This window comes from Chiloscyllium punctatum, chromosome 33 (assembly GCF_047496795.1).
Source record: "Chiloscyllium punctatum isolate Juve2018m chromosome 33, sChiPun1.3, whole genome shotgun sequence".
NCBI lineage: Eukaryota > Metazoa > Chordata > Chondrichthyes > Orectolobiformes > Hemiscylliidae > Chiloscyllium > Chiloscyllium punctatum.
In genome coordinates, this window is record NC_092771.1 from 33544172 (window position 1) to 33567147 (window position 22976).

Below are 22976 nucleotides of genomic sequence, written 5' to 3' on the forward strand. Positions count from 1 at the left end.
CATCTGCCATTACTCTGCTCAGATTGTCATCTGATCGATATCAGACTTCAGTCTGAGACCATCCCCCTCACCATTTATGTCATCTGCAAACCTACTAACAATTCTTTCTGCTTTCACATCCAAGTTATTAGTATACATAATAACAGCACTGATTCCTGCGCAGATCCCTGTGGTACAACCACTGGTGAAAGAATTTCAAACACGAAGAAGTGTATCCGCTAATTTTGTATCTAATTTGTGAACTTGCCTTGGATCCCAGTGGCTCTTTACATTTGAACCAGTCTTCCATGAGGGAACTTGTCAAAGGCCTTATTCAAGGCAATGTATCCCACATCATCTGCACTGCCCTCATCAATATTTTTAGACACCATTTCAAAAAAGCTGAACTGAGTTCCTCAGACTGTATCTCCCTCTACCAAATCAGTGATGATGCTGCCGAGGTGATCCTTGCCTTTGGAAGTGTTGATTCATCCTCACAATTGTTTTCAATAATTTCTCTCCCCCTGCTGTCAGACTATCTGCTCTGTAATTACCTGGCCTATCCCTGCTGCCCTTCTTGAACAAAGGTACCACATTAGCGATCCTCCAGTAATTTGACACTTCACCTGTGGCCAGCAATGTATTAAATATATCCACCAGGACCCCAGCAATCTCCTCCCTTACTCCCCATAGCAGCCTGGGATACATTTCATTGGGCACTGGGGTTTTCTCCACCTTTATGTCCGTGAAAACATTTAATATCTCCTCCTTATTCATCTTATCACGTTCTACAACCTCACCGTCCCCACTGAAATCTCCGACAACAATGTCTTTCTCCTGCGTGAATACAGATGAGAAGTATTCATTGAAGACATCACCTCCTTCCTCTGGCTCCATGCACAGATTGTCCCTTTGGTTTCTAACAAGCCTCACTGTTTACCTGGGAGTCCTCTTCCTCTGACTATACTCATTAAATAACTTGTGGCCTCTCCTTAACAGTATCTGCCAAGGATATTTCATGCCCATTATTTGCCAGTCATTTTAATGATCCCCTTGCACTCTCCAGACGTTGGTCAGTCTTTGCCGGTTTTCATCGCACTGTACTTCCTTTATCAAGCTCAGGATGTCGCTTGACCAGTATTCACTGGAGTTACTCCTTTGTCATTCACTCTTCGCAGAACACAATGGCACTGAATTCTCCCTGTATCACTTTAACAAACCTCCTCTTTCTGAATATGAACCCAACAGGAAATAGTTCCTCCCAGTCTGTGTTTGGCAGATCCTGAATCGTGATAATGATAATGCCCAGTGATGGTGATATTCTAACGATGAGGCGGCTTCCACAAATTTGGCGTTTTCACTTCTGCCCTATCCTTATATTTTTGCAAAATTACTTTGAAACCTAGTGTTACGACCACTATCACCAAAACATTATAAAAATTCTTACATCTGTCATCTTGTCGAGCACCTACAGCCCACTCTGTCTGTAACATCCGGCCCTTACTGACCTCCCCATCTGTGTACCTTCCTCCAGCCTCTCCAGCACATGATGTCACTGTAACGTTCTCCAGTCCCAACAGCACCCCTCCATCCTGTCCTACAGCACCTCATTACCGCTAACCTTCCACCATCCATTTCACCTCACTGTACAGAGTCCTCCGGTTCCTACAGCGTTTCCTACCAACCTTCCCTTTGTGTAATGTTCTGAAGCCACCTGAATGCTCCCGAGATCTGTAACCATGCCCTCTATCTCTCTCTTCAATCTTCTCTGTCTCTGTGACTAACTCCCATCACGACAATGTTCCTTACCTTTGACTACCTCCGGTCAGTACTAGCGTTCCTAGCTCTCGAACTTCCTGCAGCCACTAAAACTATCCATGTGCCTGAAATATCCTCTCAGTTGTTGTAACAACTCTCATTCCCACAACTGCCTCTGTGCATAACCTCAGCCAGTCCATAGAATCCTTGCTAACTCAGTAACCTCACCCAGTGTGTACAACTCTGAGTATACTAACTTCATCGAGTCTCCCCAACCGTCCCTACCTCTAATTGTCGAGAGAATCCACAACCCTCCCTATTGCGTTAACCTCCTCCAGTCCCTCTCATGGACACCGTCTATGTAACATTCTCCTGTTCCTGACTATATTCTCCTCCTGTTCCAATAATCCTTGTGAACGTTGTGACCTAGTCCAATCTCTGCAGTGCTTTGTATAATCAGCCTTACTGTGCCTGGAACCTGGCTTCAATTCCAGCCTTGGCCGAATGTCTGTGTGGACTTTCCATTTTCTCCCACCCGACAGTGTGGGTTTCTTCCGGGTGCTCTGGTTTCCTGCCATAATCCAACATTTGCATGATAGGTGGATTGGCCATCATAAATTGACCGTAGTATTCAGGCAAGTGTGGTTTTGGTGAGTTCACCACGAGAAATGCAGGGTTTATTGGACAGGGAGAGGGATGGGTCTGGTTAGGATGCTCTTTAGAGGTTTGGTGTGGACTTGTTGGGCAGAATGGCCTGTTTTCACAGTGTGGAGATTGTTTTCAGGTTATTGTTCAGTCCTGTCAACCATCCCTGTCTCTTAAACCTTGCCTCATCCCCAATACTCTCCTTATATGTGTAATCTCCAACAGTCTCTAAAACACTCCTTGCCTATGTAAGCTTCTCCAGTCCTTACCATGATCGATATGACTGTCCCCTCTTCCTGCTTTTAGAGCAATCCGTATAACTGTTGCCATTCGTTTCAGCACTCCCAATCACTGTTCCATCCTGAAACCCCCAAAAACATTTATATCTCTGTTTACTCATCTGAACTGTCTATATTTCCTTTTGACAGTCCCGTGCTGAGACTTTCTCTATATCAAAAAGTCATTAAGTGTAGGAAACCCTTATTATTGTAACCTCCCTCCAGCCTTACAGCACTGAGGATCTGTAGAAGCTCTGTTCAAACCGTCAGCCACCTCTGTGTCTGGAATCTCCTCCACTCCCCAGAATACATTCTCTCTGAGCTCCTCTGTAGTCCATTAAACACTCCCTAACACTGTTTTTATCAGTGTAACCTTCACCAAAAACACAACCTTCCCTATCTGTGTAAATCCCTACACCGGTCCCTATCCCTCTCAGCTCCGTCTAACAATACAACCCTCCATGTCTGTGTATTCAGTCCCTACTCACCTCCTTATCTGTGTAACCTTCTCCATTCATTTTTGCTTCAGTCTCTTCAACTGTCCCTGTCAGTGTAATATCTTCTGGACCTGAAAACTCTCCCTCTCTTTAACTTTCTCAGGCCACACAACCCTCACTATCTGTGACCTACTCCTGTTAGAGAACCCTTCCACTGTGAACTGCTCCAAATCTTCAACTCTCCATAAGCTCCTGTAGTCTTACAGCCCTCCCTGTCTACATAACCCCTTCCAGTCCCTAAAGCGCTATCAGTCTGTGGAGACCCTACCACCATCCCTGTCTGTGTTATCCTCTCAGGTCCCTGCAACACTCCTGATCTGTAGATCCCAGTCCAATGTCTGTGCCTCTCTCGGTCCTGTTCCTCCAAGACTCATTAACTGTGTAACATCCTCCCATCACTATCTCCTACCCTGTCAATTTAAGCTCCTCCTGTATCTTCATCCACCTCCCCATCTCTATAACCTTCTCCAGCTCTTACCCCCATCTGCGTAAACATCACTCTCCACTCAAACCCTCCCTACCGTAGGAACTTCCTTCTGTTTGTGCTATGCTCCCTTATCTGAGAAACTGTCTCCAACCAAACTTGCTACCCCAATTTCTCAAAAATGAATCCAGATTTCACACCCTCCATGTCTAAATAACCCCCAGAAGCGAAGCCTTCCTATATCTATAAACATCTTCAGTCACGATGACCCTCCATACCTCTGTTTGTTCCTTCAGATGATACAAACCTCTTTATCTCTGTAATCTGTTCAGCTCCCTAAAACACTACCTGTCTGTGTAATCCAGCCCTGTCCAACAAACGTCCTTATCCCTGTAAAATTCTCTATCCCTCCCAACATTCCCAAATCCATGAACCCGTCAGCCCTACAGCTCTCCACATTTCTGTAACCTCCTGTGGCTCTGTGGTCCTCCCTCCCCATGACACCACATCCAGTCCCCAAGTCCCTCCAAATCTGGGTCCTCTGCTCCAGATCAGACCACTGCTGTGTCTGTAAACACCTCCACTCCTGACAACTCTTCCCATTTGTGTAAACTCTTTCAGACCCCATTCTCTCCAGCTTCCTGCATCCTCTTCCTGCCACTGCAACCAAAATCACATGGTTATGTAATATTCACCAGTGGTTAAACCTCCCCAACTCAGTAACCTCTTGCAGCCCGAGCAAAACACCGAAACTATGAAACCTCTCATTTCCCTACAATCCTACCTCCCTCCTCAAATGCCTTCATCACCATTAAATCTCACAATTACTGAAGCCTCCTTTTGGCATTGCAACCCTCCTAATGTCCTCGTGTCCTGATATACCTCCCTACCTCTGTAACCCCCACCACCCTCCAGTGCCCTTCTGGGCAACATGGGAGAGGAGAGAAGATTTGTAGAGTCTGGACCATAGTACGGAGGCAGAATCCTGGGAATTACAGATTTGGTCTAATCTAATGTCTGTGATGTGCAGATTATTGACGAGGACTCGAAAGACAGGATTTATGACTACTTGGAAAACCATAGTTAAATTAGAGACAGTCAGCATGGGTTTGTGAGGGGTAGGTCATGCCTTACAAACCTTATTGAATTATTTAAGGATATGACAGAATACTTAATGGCTCATTCAGAAAAGAAGGATGATTGGGATACAGGAAAATCTATCTGTCTGGCTACAGGATTGGATGGGCCAGTGAAGACAGAGGATGGCAGCAGATGGACAGTATTGAGCCTGGATCGCAGTGACCAGTGGGGTTCTGTAACAATCGGCTCTGGGACTCTGCTCTTTGTGATTTTTTGTAAATGACTTAGATGTGGATGTTGGAGAGTGGGTTAGTAAGTTTGCCAATCACACCAAGGTTGGTGGAGTCGTGGGTAATATGGAGGGCTGTTGTGGGTTGCAATGGGACATTGACAGGATGCAGAGCTGGGATGGAAGTGTCAGATGGAATTCAATCTGGAAAAGTGTGAAGTGATTCATTCTGGAAGGTTGAACTTGAATACAGAATACAGGGTTAAAAGGCAGAATACTTGGCTGTGTGGAGGAACCGAGAGATCATGGGGTCCATGCCCATAGGTCCCTCAAAGTTGCCACGCACGTTGGTAGGATTGTTAAAAAGGCATATGTCGTGTTGGCTTTCCTTAGCAAGGGGATTGATTTTAAGAGCCGTGAGGTTTTACTGCTTCTTTATAGTGACCCGGTGAGACCACACTTGAAATATTGTGTTCAATTCTGGTCCCGTTTTTACAGGAAGGATGTGCAAGTTTTAGAGAGTGTACACAGAAGATTTACCAGGATGCTGCCTGGAATGGAGGGCATTTCTAATGAAGAAAGGTTGAGGGAGCTAATTTTTTTCTCATTGGAGTGAAGAAAGGAGTGGGGTGACTTGGTAGAGGTGAACAAAGTGATGAGAGGCACACAGTGAATATTCAGAGACGTTTTGTCCTATGGCATAAATGGCTATTATAAGGCGGCATAATTTTAAGGTGATTGGAGGATGGATAAGAGGATAGAGAGTGGTAGGTAGTTGGATGGACTGCCATTGGTGGTCGTAAAACTAGACACATTCGGGACATTTAATAGACTCTTGGATAGACACATGGATAGTAGTAAAATGAAGGGTATGTAGGTTAGTTTGATCTTACAGTCGGATAAAAAGTTGGCAGAGCATCATGGCCGAAGGGTCTTGGGCTGAACTGTTCTGTGTTCTATGTTCTATCTGGTAAACTGGGTAATAAGCTCAGATCAGTGTAAAAAGGATATTGCATTCTGGAGGAGTTCATGAACTGGATACAATATTGGCTTGATGGTAGGAGACAGAAGGTGATGGAGGCATGTGCCCAGTGGTGTAGTGGGACCCCTGTTGTTTGTCATGTGGATAAATGGTTTGGATGGGAATATTGGTTTCCTGGTAAGTAAGCTTCTTGGGTGACACTGACATTGGTGGTAAATTAGTTAGTGGAGAAGATTTTATGATACAACAAGTTTAACAGTACTGTTGGGATAGTGAGCTGAAGAATAGCAGATGGAGTTTAATCAGATAAGTGTGAGGTGTTCCATTTTGGTGAAACAAACCAGGGTGTGACTTGTACAGTTAATGTTCAGGCCCTGGGTAGTGTTGTCAGTCAGTGACCCAGGGACGCTGGTACACAGTTATTTGAGTGTGCTGTCACAGATAGACAGGCTGGTGAAGCAGGCGTTTGGGATGGCTACATTCATTGGGGAGAGCATTAAGCGTAAGAGTTGGGATGTCATGTTGTATCTGTAAAAGGCATTGATGAGACCACCATAAAAGCATTGTTGATCAGTCGGAAGTACTCATCTAGTTGACTTACTTCCTTTAAGGAAGGACATTAAATATTCTAACCTGGTCTGGCCAACTTTGGACTCCAGACCCACAGCAATATGGCTGACTCTGAGCTACCCTCTGGGTAGTTAGCAGTGGGGTCAAGGAATGTTTGTCCAGGCAGTGACACCCACATCCCATGAATGAATAAATAAAAAAAAATACATATGTCTCTCCCGACTTCTGTGAACCCCTCCAGCTGCAATGATCTGTACTGGCTTTGTAACACTGGTCAGAACCTGACCACTCCCTGTAACACTCTCACCACCTCCAGCACCTTCACCTCTGTTCTTAGCGTGTCAATAATAGTGAGTGCGGGACCAGTGGGGATTTCTTGCCGAGGTTTATACTTTTTCAGTGGAATGTCCTTCTGTTGAGTGTTTTACACTGTTCCTTCAAATATATTCTTCTGTCCATTTACAGACACACGTTTCAGTCTGTTGAGCCTGTTTACCTTGGTGAGTCTCCTCTCACAAACATGTAATTGGCTATTTTTGTTTCTAGTTGTAGCTTGTCCTCTGTGATTCACTTTAAAACTTTATATTTATTTAAACTGCACTTTATCACAATTTCCCGAAGGATCTCTGCAGGTGACATTACTCATTCACTAAGTTTCATCACACGGTCGCTCTGCGATAGTTGTGTCCCTAGCCAGTTGCACAATGTGTTTTTCAAAGAAGCACTGAAAAAAAATTAACCGAACTCCTCTTCCAATATCAATGTTGACCGTATGTTTGTCCCAGATTATACAAATATTGAAGTTTTCAGAAATTTTCCCAATGCCTTTGTTAAAAAATTCCAATGAGTTCCTGTGTAATGCAGTGATGAGCAATGGAATACTGTTCAGTGGCTAAAACTGTTCTGCTGCTTGTGTCCTTGGCAAGTAGTAGCCAGAATTTACATTCAGACTGACTCTACTTCATGATCTGAGGCCAAATGCTTTCTCTGTAATGCCTTTGGTATCCATTATTGTTAGCGTTACCCATTTTGCCCGAGTTTCTGCAAGTTTGTGAACTATTGAATATTCCTGTTCACCTTTTGTTCGTCCTGTCACCACGTATCTCTGGTGTTTAAATCTCTTTCAGCTCTGTGTCACAAATCCATCCACCTTATTGAAGAGACTTTGTCCATTCCAAAAAATACATAATTTATTCTTTCCCACAATTTCCTGTCACAAATCGATTCGCTGATGTATAGTTTTAGATAAACTCTGTCCCATCCTGTTCCTTTCTGCTTGTTACGGCCACATTCCCCATGCTGTTCTGATGCGTCATCTTTTCTCTTTGGATCTGGAAAGCTCCTTTCACCTGAACCCTGTCCACGCGTCCTCTCTGTCAGTTTAAAGTCCTGTCCATAAACCTACTGACGTGATTGGGTCACTGACCCCAGCACAGTTTCAGTGGGACCATCGGAATGGATTTTTTAAAAAAAGTCAAGTATGGGATTATGGATGTCTCTGGCTAACCAGCCTTTCTTGCCCAGCCCTAGCTGCCGTTCAGCTGAGTAACTTGCTCGGCCATTTCAGAGGGTAATTGAGAGGCAAACGTTTGCTGTGGGGATGTCATGCAGACCACGTGAGGGTGGGCAGATGTCCTTCTTGAAAGGCGAAGTATTTGGATCTGTTGTACATCAGTAATGGTATTTATAGATTGTCAATTACTATTTTTAAAATAATTTATTTCAGATTCCACCATTTCTGATGGTGGGGTTCAAACCTTCCTCCCCCGAACATTAGCTGAGGTTTTGGATACATGCTCGAGCAATAACACCACTAGGCCTTCACCTCACCTGCTCACAGGCTATTCACCCCTGAACACTGATACCAGTGCATCATGGAGCTAAACCTGCTTTTCCTTCATGATTGTTTGATCCTGATACATTCCTGAACTCTGGTGATATCGCTTAGTATCTCTCCATGTGGTATTCCTCATTGTGTGGGTCCAATTTCTGCCTCTGTCAGTGTCTCTCACTCTTGCAGCTACTCCAGATCCTGAGCCAACAGAATTCTCCACTCCAGAGAGACACAACAGCACAGGCCAGGAATGGAGACTGGGATTTTCCAGATCTCTGTGGGACTCACTGCCATTCTCTATGTGTAATCCTCACTACATCAGTCTAATTTCCAATCCAGCCTATTTCTCTCTCTCCTGCAGGTAATCAGGAAAAATAGACTTCCCAACTAATGGGTATAGAACTTAGAACATAGAACATAGAAGACTACAGCGCAGTACAGGCCCTTCGGCCCTCGATGTTGCGCCGATCAAAGCCCACCTAACCTACACTAACCCACTATCCTCCATATACCTATCCAATGCCCGCTTAAATACCCATAAAGAGGGAGAGTCCACCACTGCTACTGGCAGAGCATTCCATGAACTTACGACTCGCTGAGTGAAGAACCTACCCCTAACATCAGTCCTATATCTACCCCCCCCTTAATTTAAAGCTATGCCCCCTTGTAATAGCTGACTCCATATGTGGAAAAAGGTTCTCACTGTCAACCCTATCTAACCCCCTAATCATCTTGTACACCTCTATCAAGTCACCCCTAAACCTTCTTTTCTCCAATGAAAACAACCCCAAGTGCCTCAGCCTTTCCTCATAGGATCTTCCTACCATACCAGGCAACATCCTGGTAAACTTCCTCTGCACCCGTTCCAGTGCCTCCACATCCTTCCTATAGTATGGCGACCAAAACTGCACACAATATTCCAGATGCGGCTGCACCAGAGTCTTATACAACTGCAGCATGACCTCAGGACTCCGGAACTCAATTCCTCTACCAATAAAAGCCAGTACGCCATATGCCTTCTTCACTGCACTATTTACCTGGGTGGCAACTTTCAGAGATCTGTGTACATGGACACCAAGATCCCTCTGCTCTTCCACACTACCAAGTATCCGACCATTAGCCCAGTACCCCATTTTTTTGTTACTCTTACCAAAGTGAATCACCTCACACTTAGCTACATTGAATTCCATTTGCCACCTTTCTGCCCAGCTCTGCAGCTTCTCTATATCCCGCTGTAATCTGCCACATCCTTCCTCACTGTCTACAACTCCTCCGATTTTCGTATCATCCGCAAACTTGCTCACCCAACCTTCTAACCCTTCCTCCAGGTCATTTATAAAAATGACAAACAGCAATGGTCCCAAAACAGATCCTTGCGGAACACCGCTAGTGACGGCACTCCAAGATGAACCTTTGCCATCAACTACTACCCTCTGTCGTCTTCTTCCAGCCAGCCAATTCCTAATCCAAACCTCCAACTCACCCTCAATGCCATATCTCTGTATTTTCTGCAGTAGCCTACCGTGGGGGACCTTATCAAACGCCTTACTAAAATCCATATATACCACATCTACTGCTTTCCCCTCCTTAGTCACCTTCTCAAAGAATTCAATAAGGTTTGTGAGGCACGACCTGCCCTTCACAAAACCATGCTGACTATCCTTGATCACATTATTCTTATCCAGATGTGCATAAATCCTATCCCTTACAATTCTCTCTAAGACTTTGCCCACAACAGAAGTGAGACACACTGGCCTATAGTTACTAGGATTATCCCTACTCCCCTTCTTGAACAAGGGAACCACGTTTGCTAGCCTCCAGTCCTCTGGCACTACTCCTGTAGACAAAGAGGACACAAAAATCAAGGCCAATGGCTCTGCAATCTCCTCCCTTGCTTCCCAGAGAATCCTAGGATAAATGCCATCAGGCCCAGGGGACTTATCTATTTTCACCCTTGCCAGAATTTCCAACACCCCTTCTCTACATATCTCAAAGCCATCCATTCTACTTATTCGTGCCTCAGTATTCATATCGACAACAATGTCCTGTTCCTGAGTGAATACTGACGAAAAGTATTCATTCAGTGCCTCCCCAGTCTCTTCAGCCTCCACACGCAACTTCCCATTACTATCCTTGATTGGACCTATTCCTACCCTAGTCATTCTTTTATTCCAACATACCTATAGAAAGCCTTTGGGTTTTCCCTAATCCTACCAACTAAGGACCTTTCATGCCCCCTCCTTGCTGCTCTTAGCTCTCTCTTCAGGTCCTTTCGGGCTACCTTATAACTCTCAATCGCCCCTATTGAACCTTCACGCCTCATCTTTACAAAGGCCGCCCTCTTCCATTTAACAAGGGATTCCAATTCCTTATTAAACCACGGCTCCCTCACACGACCCTTTCCTCCCTGCCTGATAGGTACGTACTTATCAAGGACACTCAATAGTTGCTCCTTGAACAAGTTCCACATATCAATTACGCTCTTGCCTTGGAATCTACTTTTCCAATCCACACATCCTAAGTCATGCCTCACTGCATCATAATTTCCCTGCCCCCAGCTATAACTCTTACCCTGTAGTACACACTTATCCCTCTCCATCACTAGAGTAAAAATCACCGCATTGTGGTCACTGTCCCCAAAGTGCTCACCTACCTCTAGTTCTAATACCTGGCCTGGTTCGTTACCCAGAACCAAATCCAGTATGGCCTCACCTGTTGTTGGCTTATCTACATATTGTGTCAGGAAACTCTCCTGCACACATTGGACAAACACTGACCCATCTAACGAACTTGAGCTATAGCTTTCCCAATCAATATCAGGAACGTTAAAGCCCCCATAACAACCACCCTATTACTGTCACTCTTCTCCTGAATCATCTTCGCAATCCTTTCTTCAACGATTCTAGGACTATTAAGAGGCCTGTAAAAGACTCCTAACAGGGTGACCTCACCTCTCCTACTCCTAAACTCAACCCAAACTACCTCAGATGGCAAATCTTCGTCCATCGTCCTTTCCACCGCTGTAATACTATCTTTGACAAGCAAAGCCACACACCCCCCTCTTTTACCCCCACCTCTGACCCAGGGTTTAAATGTTTTAGTAGGAACCTGCAACAGCCAATCCTGTCCCTGATCTAGCCATGTCTCCGTAATAGCCACAACATCGAAGTCCCAGGTACCAACCCACGCTGCAAGTTCACCAACCTTATTTCGTATACTCCTGGCATTAAAGTATACACACTTCAAGCCACTCTTCTGTTTACAGGCACCCTCCTTTAAGATTGATGCCATATTCCTAACCTCCCTACACTCCAGGTCCTGCACCCTAAAGCTATAGTCTGGGTTCCCATGCCCCTGCAGAGTTAGTTTAAACCCCCCCCAAGAGCACTAGCAAACCTCCCCCCAAGGATACTGGTGCCCCTCAGGTTCAGGTGCAGACCATCCTGTTTATAGAGGTCCCACCTTCCCCAGAAAGAACCCCAGCTATCCAAGTACTGAAATCCCTCCCTCCTGCACCATCCCTGTAGCCACGCATTTAACTGTTCTCTCTCCCTATTCCTCGACTCTCTATCACGTGGCACGGGTAACAAACCAGAGACAACAACTCTGTTCGTTCTAACTCTGAGCTTCCAACCTAGCTCCCTAAAAGCCTGTCTAACATCCTCAGCACTCCTCCGACCTATGTCATTGGTGCCAATATGGACCACGACTTCAGGCTGCTCCCCCTCCCCCTTAAGGACCCGGAAAACACGATCAGAGACATCACGTACCCTTGCACCTGGGAGGCAACATACCAAACGTGAGTCTCTCTCGTTCCCACAAAACCGCCTATCTGTGCCCCGAACTATCGAGTCCCCAATTATTATTGCTCTGCTCTTCTCCACCCTTCCCTTCTGAGTAGCGGGGACAGGCTCCGTGCCAGAGGCCTGAGCCCCGTCACTTACCCCTGGTAAGTCCCCCCCCCACAAGTATCCAAAACGGTATACTTGTTCTTGAGGGGAACGGCCGCAGGGGGTCCCTGCACTGGCTGCTTCCTTCCAGTCCCCCTCACTGTCACCCATCTATCTGCCATCTTTGGAGTTACTACTTCCCTATAGCTCCGATCTATGACCCCCTCTGCCTCCCGAATGATCCGAAGTTCATCCAACTCCAGCTCCAGTTCCCTAACACCGGTCTTGGAGGAGCTGGAGATGGGTGCACTTCCTGCAAGTGTAATCAGCAGGGACGTCCATGGCATCCCTCACCTCATACATGTTGCAGGAGGAACATTGCACTGCCTTCACTGCCATCCCTCTAAAGCTAACCTTTATTTTAAAACAAAACTGGGTCTCAAGAATACAACAAGCAAAATTCAGCACTTACCAACTTACCACAACGCATCTTATTATTAGGTTAGAGGAGGAGGGCGGGTGGGAGGCACTACCGCCATGGGTACTGGGTATCTCGTCCATCACCACATTGAAGATGGTTGGTCAGCCAGAGAGACAAAGGGCATGGAGATCTGGAACCTTGAATAAATCCTGCAGTGAGGTAACATCACTGACAGTGAACAGAGCAGAGAGCAATGAGAGGGCTCCAAACATCAGCTAACAAGACATGACTTAGATACAGTGCTGGAGGGGGAGCACAGTATAGACACACCCCAGGACAATCACCAGCCCTACTGTAAGTTTTGTTGAACTGAGACAGCATCAGGAGTGTCACAGTTATCAATCCAGGCTTGTGATGTCTTAGTGAACATCAGTATCACAGAGGGGAAAGCAGGCTTCCCATGAGTTTGTGGGAATGCTGCCTGGGATCTTTCTGTTCTGTGTTCCCCCTCCAACACTGTACATATACCATGTCTCGTGGACCAGTGTCTTCAATAATTTTTAACTCCTATAACAGTTCCTGTTCCTGTAACCTCCTCCCTTCCTGATAGTCCCTCCACAGATTTGAAACATACTGCATTCCAGACTACCATATCCATCGCTGTAACTTGCTTCAGTGCCTACAACATGCCTTATCTCAGTAGTCTCCTCCTCCAATAACTGGAGAAAGAGCCATGCAGATCAGAAATGGGTCCTTCGATCCAACTTGTCCATGCTGACCGCAGTTCCTGAACGAGTCGCATTTGCCTGCGTTTGGTCCCTATCCCGTCAAACCTTCTCCTCTCCATTTACCTGCCCAAATGTCTTTTCCATGATGGAATTGTACTTTTCTCTACCACTTCAGCCACAGCTCATTCAAAATGTGCACCATTCTCTGTGTAGAAATGTTCTCCTCTGGTCGTTTTTAAGTATTTCCTCTCCCACCTCATATTTATGTCCTCTATTTATGGATTCACGTACCCTGGGGTAGAGAGTTTCACTACTCACCCTATGTTTACCCATCCTGTTTTTATAAACCTTTATACGGTCACCCCTCAGCCAGCTACACCCAATGGAAATATGAAGGATAGTGATGCAAATATCTCTGCAATGTTCCCCACTGCAACTTTGTCTCAATGTTCTGGGATACACTTGTTCAGGACCTAGGGCTTTCTCTACCTTTTGTGTTCTAAGACCTCCAACACCACCTCTTCTGTAATGGGGATGCTTTACAAGACATCACTGTTTATTTATTTTGTTTCCTAATCTTTGTCCACAGTACTTTCTGACATGAAATATTCATTTCAGGTCACGGCCATCTCCTGTGGTTCCAGGCATAGGTTGCCTCATTGATCTTTGAGGGGCCTTATTGTCTCTGTAGTAGCTTTTTTGTCCTTGTATGCTGTAGAATCTTTTTGGATTATCCTTAACTTTATCTGCCAAATCTATCTAATTTCACCCACGTTGCTTTCCAGCTTATCCAGCCTCTCTGTTTCTGTCAAACCCTGCAGTATCAGTAACATCTTCGTCAATCTTCGCTCCATTTGCAGTTTCAGAATATGCTTCCGAAATCAGGATGATCAGAATTCTATACAGTACTCCAACTGGAGACCCAGCAATGTCTGATACAGCCGTATCATGATGGACCAACTCATGTACTCAATGCTCTGACCCATAAGGGCTAGTGTGCCTAATATGCTTTCTCCTTCCTGTCCACCTGTGATGCCACTTCGAAGGAACAATGTAAATGCAGCCCTTGGTCGCTTTCCGTTCGACAACACTGTCCAGAGCTCTGCTATTAATTGTATTAGTCATCCCTTGTTCGTCTTAACAAAATCAAATACCTGAATTCAGCTCCATCTTTTATTTCTTAACCCACTGGCTCAATTGGTTAAGATCACCTTTGATAATTGTATTCACTGCCCACTATAACTCTTATTTTGCTATCCACAAACTTAGTAACAAGAATTCATATATTCTTGTTTATGTCAATAATACACATGCGTGACCCCAGCACCGATCCTTATGGCACACCGCTGGTCAGAGCCCCCCAGTCTGCACAACAACCCTCTCCCACCATCCTCTGTCTCCTACTGTCAACCCCATTTTGTGTCTGTTTGTCTCGTTAGCCCTGATCCCATGTGATCTAACCTAAACTAACGCTAAACCCTATCTAAGGCCTTGCTGAAGTCAGGATAGACAACGTCCACTGCTCTGCCATCATCCATCTCCTTGGTCACCTCTTCAACAAACTCTATCAAGTTTGAGAGACATGACTTTGTATGCACAAAGCTATGCTGACTATCCCTAATCAATCGTTGCCTTTCCAAATGCATGTAAGTCCTGTCCCGTGGAATTCCTTCCAACAACATTAGCACCACTAACATCAACCTAATTGGTGTTTATGTCCCCAGCTTTCGGTCGCAGCCTTTCCTAAATACTGGCACAACATTAGGCAACCACCAGGCTCCGAGCTCACCACCCGTGGCTGTCAGTGATAGAACAATCATTGTAAGTTTCTTCCCTAACTTAACCCAATGTCCTGGGATATACTTGATTAGTTCCAGGGAGTTGTCTCATTTTAATGTGTTTGAAAACCTTCAGCACCTCCTGTTCTCCAATGTGGACTCTTTTGAAAACATCACTGTTTATTTCCCTGCTTTCCAGTGTGTTTTGCACAGTAAATTCTGTCGTGAAGTGTTTGTTTCGGACCACACCCATTTCCTGTGGCTTCATTAATCTTTAAGGGGTCAAATTCTGTCCCGAGTTATTCTTCTGTTGTTAATATACGAGTAGAACATCTCTGGATTTTCCTGAATCTTCTCTGTCAGTTTCCCTTTACGCCCTTATGGTTTCCATCTTTAGAGTAATACTACACCCACAATGTTCTTCAAGGGATTGACTTAATCCAGCTGGCTGTATATGACATGTGTCCACTTTTGTCTTGACCAGAACCTCAATATCCCCAGTCATCCAATTTTTCCCATTTGTGTCAGCATGGTCCTTCACACTAACAGGAATATGCTGGCCCTGAAATCTTAATTTATCTCTCTTTTGAAAGAATCCCACTTGCCCGACGTTCCTTTACTAGCAAACAGCCTCCACGAATCAACTTTTGGACTGTCTTGCCTAATACCTTCTGGACTGGGGCAAGGCCAGTTTTGATCTTTAACTTGTGGACCAGCCCTGTCCTTTTCCATCGCTATTTTCAAACTAATAGAATTGTGGTGACTTTGCAAAAGTGCTCCCACACAAACACTTCAGCCCCTTTCTTTACCTTGTTTCCCGAAGGGAGGTCAGGTTTCATCCCTTTCTCCAGTCGGGCCAGTTCCATACTGATTGAGAGAGTTTTCTTGAACACACTGAACAAATTCCTCCCATCCCAGCTGTGAACACTCTGGCAGTCCCAGTCTCGGTTTGGAAAGTTAAAATCCCCGACCATTACAACCCTATCATTCTTACAGATATCTGAGATCTCCAACATATTTGCTGCTCAATTTCCCGCTGACTACTGTGGGCCTGTAGTACAGTCATATCAAACTGATTATTCATTCTTATTTCTCAGATCCACTAACATAGCTTCACTGGGCGATCCTCAGGAATATCCTCTCTCAGTGCTGCAGTGATGTTTTCACTGATCCACTCCCCCTACTTTCTTGTCTCCCCTTCTATCCTTCCTGTTGAATCTGTCGTCTGGAACAATGATCTGCGAGTCCTGTCTGTTCCTCAGCTGTGTTTCTGTAATTCCTGTGATTTCTCAGTCCCATGTTCCCATCTATGCCGTGCGTTCATCTGCCTTACCTGTCAGACATTTTACATCAAAATAAATGCAGCTTAATTCATCAGTTTTCCCTTATTGCCTGCTGTGCTCTTACCTGGTTATCAATTGAAATTACTCTGCTGAAATTCTGTCCCAGCCTCAACCTTCAGTCTGCAGCCTGAGGCCATCCCCCCTCACTGTGGACAACAACATCACCTTTCACGTCTTTTGTAAACCTACTAACGAAAACTTCTGCTTTCACATCTGAGTGATTAATGCCCCTCATATGTTCCTCCCCATCTCTGTGATATTCTTCAGTTACTGCATTTCTCATTCTTTATCTCCAGAGCTTCCAATCCCCTGATCGATGTTAGGATATTGATCCCTTGCAGCATGTTTAACACCAGTAGCAGCCTCCAACTCCTCAATGCAACTTGCCCTTGTAACCTCCTCAAATACTACAACTCACTGTCTTTGTAATATCTTCCATAATCTGTAATCCTGTTGATTTCTGTAACCTCCTCCAGAACAGCACTCCACATCTCTGTGTCACTGATGGGAATGCTACAAACCTGCCTTCACTGTCCTCACTAGCTCTCTGAGTTCCTACAGACCTACAACCCTCAGTGTCTCTGGGTCCTCCAATCCCTAAACTTCTCCCTGGCTGTGTGAACTGATCCAGACCCTTCAACCCTCTCGATCTCCCTCTCTCCTGCAACTCCAACTTTTGTCCATGTCAGTGTAGCTCCCAGCACCAACAATCCTCGCGGGCTCTATAAACTCCTGCAGCTCCAACTCCCACCCCAACTGTCTAATATCCAGTGCCTACAATCCTCCCTTTCTCCTAAAACTTCTGTAGCTCCAACTACCACCAATATCTGTGTAATCTCCAGTCCCGACAACCCTCCCAATCTCTGTATCTCCTGAAGCTCCAACGACCACCCTATCTGAGAAATCTCTAGTCCCTATATTCCTCCATATCGCTGAAACTCCTTCAGGATTGAGAAGCCTGTAAATCTCCTTGACATCTTTCAGCCCAACAACCTATCTGATTTCTAACCACCAACAGTGATCTCAAACCACCTGAACGCTAACATCCTCCAGTCTCTACAACCCAGCTTTTCTGTTAGCTTCTCTGGTATCTGTATTCCCCTTTATCTCCAGTTACAGATTCTTGCTCAGGGAAACAATATCTCACTACCAAATCTGTAAGAACACAAGAATCTTTGGTGTATCAATAAATTTGCCTCATTTTCTAAATTTTAGCGACTGCAAGTTCAACCTTCTCCACCTCTTCTCATCAATATCCCTCCATTTTGAAGAACAACCTGCTGAACCTTCTCTGGGCTGCCTCCAATGCAAGGACATTTTCCCTCCAGATAGGGGACCAAACCTGTTCACAGTATTCTCAGTGCAGGCTGACAGGAGTCCTCTATATTTATTACAAGCCTTCCCTATTTTTATTCTCAATTCCCTTTGAAATCAATGCCAGCATTCCATTTGCCTTCTCTATGTCTTGCTGGTCCTGTATGCCACCTTTCTGAGATTTATACACAATGATTCTCCAGTTACTCTGTGATGTAGCTTTCTGCAGTTGATCTGAAACCAAGAGGTGACAGCAATAATCAGGAAAGTGCTGGAATGTATGGTAAGCAATATGCTAGAAATGATAACTGCACACTTGGAAACCGACGGAAAAAGGGCAGACCATCAGACCATCATGTATAGGAGCAGAATAAGGCCATTCGGTCCATCGGGTGTATTCCAGTATTTGCTTATGGCTGAATTGTTTCTCCACCCCAATCTCTCACTTACTCCGGGTAACACTTGATCTCTTTATTCATCACAAACCTAGCTATCTCTGAGTTAGATACACTGAATCACGTAGCATCCACAGCCACATGATGCAGTGAGTTCCACTGATCCATCACCTTCTGGCTGAATAAATTCCTCCACATCTCTATTCAGAAGGGCCGTCCCTTCACTCTGAAGGTGTGCCCTTGTCCGCTAGTCTCTCTTGCTCGTGGAAACATCTTACCCCCGTCCACTCCATCCAGGCCCCTCAGGATTCTGTACATTTGAACAAGGTTCTACGCCGCCGCCGCCTAAACCTCATCAAGTGCAGACCCAGAGACTTCACCTGCTCCTCATATGACACATAATTCATCGCTGGGATCTTTCTTGGAAAGCCATTTCTCATACCCCTTCACATTCTTTGTCCAGACTCTTAATGTATAATGTGCAGAGTGTCATCCCAAAACTGACCACTGCGGTACTCCCCCCATCACCAGTTCCCATCGTGTAAAATCACCCTTTCTTCACACTCTCTGCCTTGTGCCAATCAGACAAATCCTCTATCCATGTTCTGCATGTTGTTCTGAAACGGAAATTTCATTTCACACCCACTGCTGGATTTATTTTTCTGTCTGGCTGTAAACAGCAGAGTTTTGCCATTACCTTCCCATCTGTAGTTCCCTGGAGAAGGTGGTGGGGAGCTGCCTTCCTGATCCATTGCAGTCCTTTGGGCGTAGGGACAGACATAGTGCTGGGAGGATGGGGCGTCTCTTGGAGGGCACCTTGGAAATGTTGGTGTTCCTCAGCACCTGGAGCTCCTGTCCTTCCAGGGAATAGTGGTTCCGGGTTTGTGAAGTACTGTTGAAAGGGCCTGCCTGAGTGACCACAATGCTACTTATAGATCTTTTATTCCTTCGTTCATTCATGAACATGAGCTTTGTTGGCTGAGCCAGCATTTATTGGTGATTTGGAGTTGTCCCTGAGAAAGTGGTAGTGAGCTGCCTTCTTGAGCCACTGCACCAGCTGTTGGAACTGTTGTTGTCTGTGTCCCATCCAGCAGGTGCTTCTCATGTCTGCAACTGCATACAGACAATGCAGCTCTCCCTTTCATATCCTACATACTCCCTGCCATATAAATCTGACAGTTCCTCACAATATCTCATCTTCTCCATTCCCATCTGTGCTAGAGATCATTGAAATTCATTTATTCTTGTTTAAACTTCTGAACACATAAAATCTCTCCCTTTTAAAACGTGTAACCCCTTCAGCGTCTGTAACTCTCCATATAACTGTAATCAATGATAGCACAGCTTCCCTTCCTAAATCTCTGTAATGACAATGGTTGCGTGTGCCAAAATGACACTTTTCATCCTCCTTATCCACCTCAGGACTTCCAGCCCCTATAATCCCAATATTTGGAACGCTCACATTCTCTGCACCACCTCATGTCCTGAGGGTCCTTGAACACCACCAGTGCTCCAAAAGTTTATGTTGCCCCCAGTTACTGCAACATTCAATAGTCTCAACTATCATACAGTACTTGCTAGCTCTCAAGTTGTATTTGTTGAAGTCTCCACATCTCTGTAAGCAGCACAGAAAAAGCTCTTTTGACTCTACAAAGGTCCGTCATGAACAAGCCACTATCTCTCGATTTCCTTCGCCTTCTTCAGTGTCTGCAACTCTTACTGTATCTTCCAATAACCTGCTTTCGACACTGCAGGACTGCCTAGCTCACCAGACAACCTGTACCATCCCATACAGCTCGCTCAGTCACTGTAACACCCTCTGCTCTGTCTAATCCTCCTCTTTCCCACTGTCATCCAGGCACAACAACAATTCTGTAAGACAGCAGTGCGGAATGGGATGTTGTAAATCTTATTTGAGGCTTGAGGCCAATGATTACCTGGGAGTCACAAAGGGAGAGAACCTGAGAGAGATCAGCACAGAGCGGGAGAATATTAATCAGTAGCAAAGATCGAGGCCGAGGTGGACTTGGAGTTGGAGAAGCAGCAGAGCAGGAGGCTCAAAATCAGCACCGAGTCACAGAGGGAGTGACCATGTGAGGGAGCAACTTGGAGCCAGGAGCATGAGGCTGACATAACTGGTAGTTACAGAGGCAGCAAAGTGGGAGGATATAAATCAGCACTGAGGATCGAGGCCTAATCGTGCCTGGGAGTCACAGAGACAAGTGACCATGTGAGGGAGCAGGGTGGAGTGGGAGCTGCGGGATTACACATCCCTGGGAGTCACAGAGGCGGTGGCCCTGTGAGGGAGCAGAGTGGAGTGGGAGCTGGAGGATTACACGTACCTGGGAGTCACAGAGATGGTGACCGTGTGAGGGAGCGGAGTGGGAGCTGGAGAATTACACGTACCTGGGAGTTACAGAGATAACTTTCTGCTGCTGGGACCTGCCTGCACTGAGTTTTGAAGAAGTACAAGAGCCTTCTCAGAAAAGGTTGTAAATTCATTGGCAGATAGTACATCGTTATTAGCACCTGTCAGTCAATTGATAGAAGTTAGCAAATTTATTTCTTCAACTTCTGAAATAAGGGTTGAACTCAGAAATAAGAGGGAGAAGTGAAATTCTGAGCCAATATATTTCTTACCCTCAGTAAGCCACAGTTGAATAAGGGAATTAACCATATTGTTGTTTTTTTCCCTGATGTTAATTTAATTCCAAGTAATTAATTAAGTTACTCTTGACATGTTGCATTTTAAGACATGACAAGACATGTTTGTTAGATGGAAAATATGTTCTGTTACGTTGGCAAGTCATAGCCCCTGCTCGTGTCCTAGATGAACACTGGGTCTTGGAGCTCAGATAGTAACTAGAGACTCTATGGGACATCTGTGATGCTGAGAGTTATGTGAATAGCACACACAGAGCAGATCACCCTGCAAACATGACAGCCAAGAAGAAGAAAGGGAAGAGGGACTAGACAATCGAAGAGAAACATTCAGAGAATGGAAGGATATCCTGATATCTCCCTCCCAATTCAGTTTCCTGGTTTGGAAGCTGATGTAGGTGCAGGCTGTTCGGGGAGGGCAGTCGGAGCCATGTCTTCGGCACCACAAGCAGCCTGACTGTGCAGGTGGCGAGGGAAAAGGAAGGAGGATCAATAGTCACAGGGGAGTCAGGAAATTGAAGAAGGTGTCAGTGTTTATGTAATTCCAGGATAGTGGGGTTAAGAATATAATGGTGTCTGCAGGACATTCGTCTGAGGGACAGTGAGCAGTCAAAGGTCATATCCATGTTGGTAGGAATGACCTGGGTAGGAAGGGTGAAGCGGTTGGGAATCAGAATTTAGGGAGCTAGATGGATGGTTAGCAAACGGGACCTCAAATGTAGCAATCCCTTGGTTACTGCCAGTGCCGTGTCCAAGTGAGAACAGAACTCGGAGTTTTAAGTAGATGAGAATGTGATTTGAACGATGGTGCAGCAGGAAGGGCTTCGGTTTCCTGGGACATTGGGACTGGTTCTGGGGAAGGCAGCAACGGTACAAGCTGGATGGGCTAACGTGACAGAGCTGGGACTGAGTTCTTTGTGCAGTGTTTGGAAGGGATTGAAAATAACTTGGCGGGTGTATAGTATCCAAAAAGGAATCCTGGAGGAGACTACCAGGATTCTCAAAATAATGGGAGATACAGTTGGTACTAATTTACAACAACAAGTTTATCAGTGGAAGATGGAGTAAGAAAGAAAGCCTTAATCTGAGGCACTCTGCATTGTCATGAATACTCGGAGTTTGGAGAGTTCTAGATGCAGATTGGTGTGTGGAAATCTGATGGACTGATCACCGAGAGCTGGCTCAAGGAATGGCAGGACTGTGTGTTAAATATTGCTGAGTATCAGGGATTCTGAAATTATAGAAAGGAAGGGAAAGGATGAAGGTGGAAGTATTGGTTTTGATTAGCATTAGTTAAGGCGCCCAAGAGAAAGAGCCTACTCACTCACTCGGGACACCTCGCTACCTTTCCCCCAGCTGTTACAAATACTTCCACCTCCCTTAGTACTGTTTGGTAATTCTCACATTTCGGAAGGAACCAACCCACACAAGAGCAGAAAGAGCCAAGAGGGATAGGGGGCTCCCCAACATTCAGCTCCTCACTCTATCACAGGGGAGGATCCTGACCCTAACAACCATGAGAGGCTGACTGACAGTGTCCAAGCTCCCGGACTGGGATCTGAGACTCCCCCTGACTCACTGTGCTGGGCACCGTGACTGACCGTGTCCAAGCTCGCTGACTGGGATCTGAGACTCCCCTTGACTCACTGTGCTGGGCAACGTGACTGACAGTGTCCAAGCTCGCTGACAGGGATCTGAGACTCCCCCTGACTCACTGTGCTGGGCACTGTGATGACCGTGTCCAAGCTCGCTGACTGGGATCTGAGACTCCCCCTGACTCACTGTGCTGGGCACCGTGACTGACCGTGTCCAAGCTCGCTGACTGGGATCTGAGACTCCCCTTGACTCACTGTGCTGGGCACTGTGATGACCGTGTCCAAGCTCGCTGACTGGGATCTGAGACTCCCCCTGACTCACTGTGCTGGGCAACATGACTGACAGTGTCCAAGCTCGCTGACAGGGATCTGAGACTCCCCCTGACTCACTGTGCTGGGCACCGTGACTGACAGTGTCCAAGCTCGCTGACAGGGATCTGAGACTCCCCCTGACTCACTGTGCTGGGCACCGTGACTGACAGTGTCCAAGCTCGCTGACTGGGATCTGAGACTCCCCTTGACTCACTGTGCTGGGCACAGTGACTGACCGTGTCCAAGCTCGCTGACTGGGATCT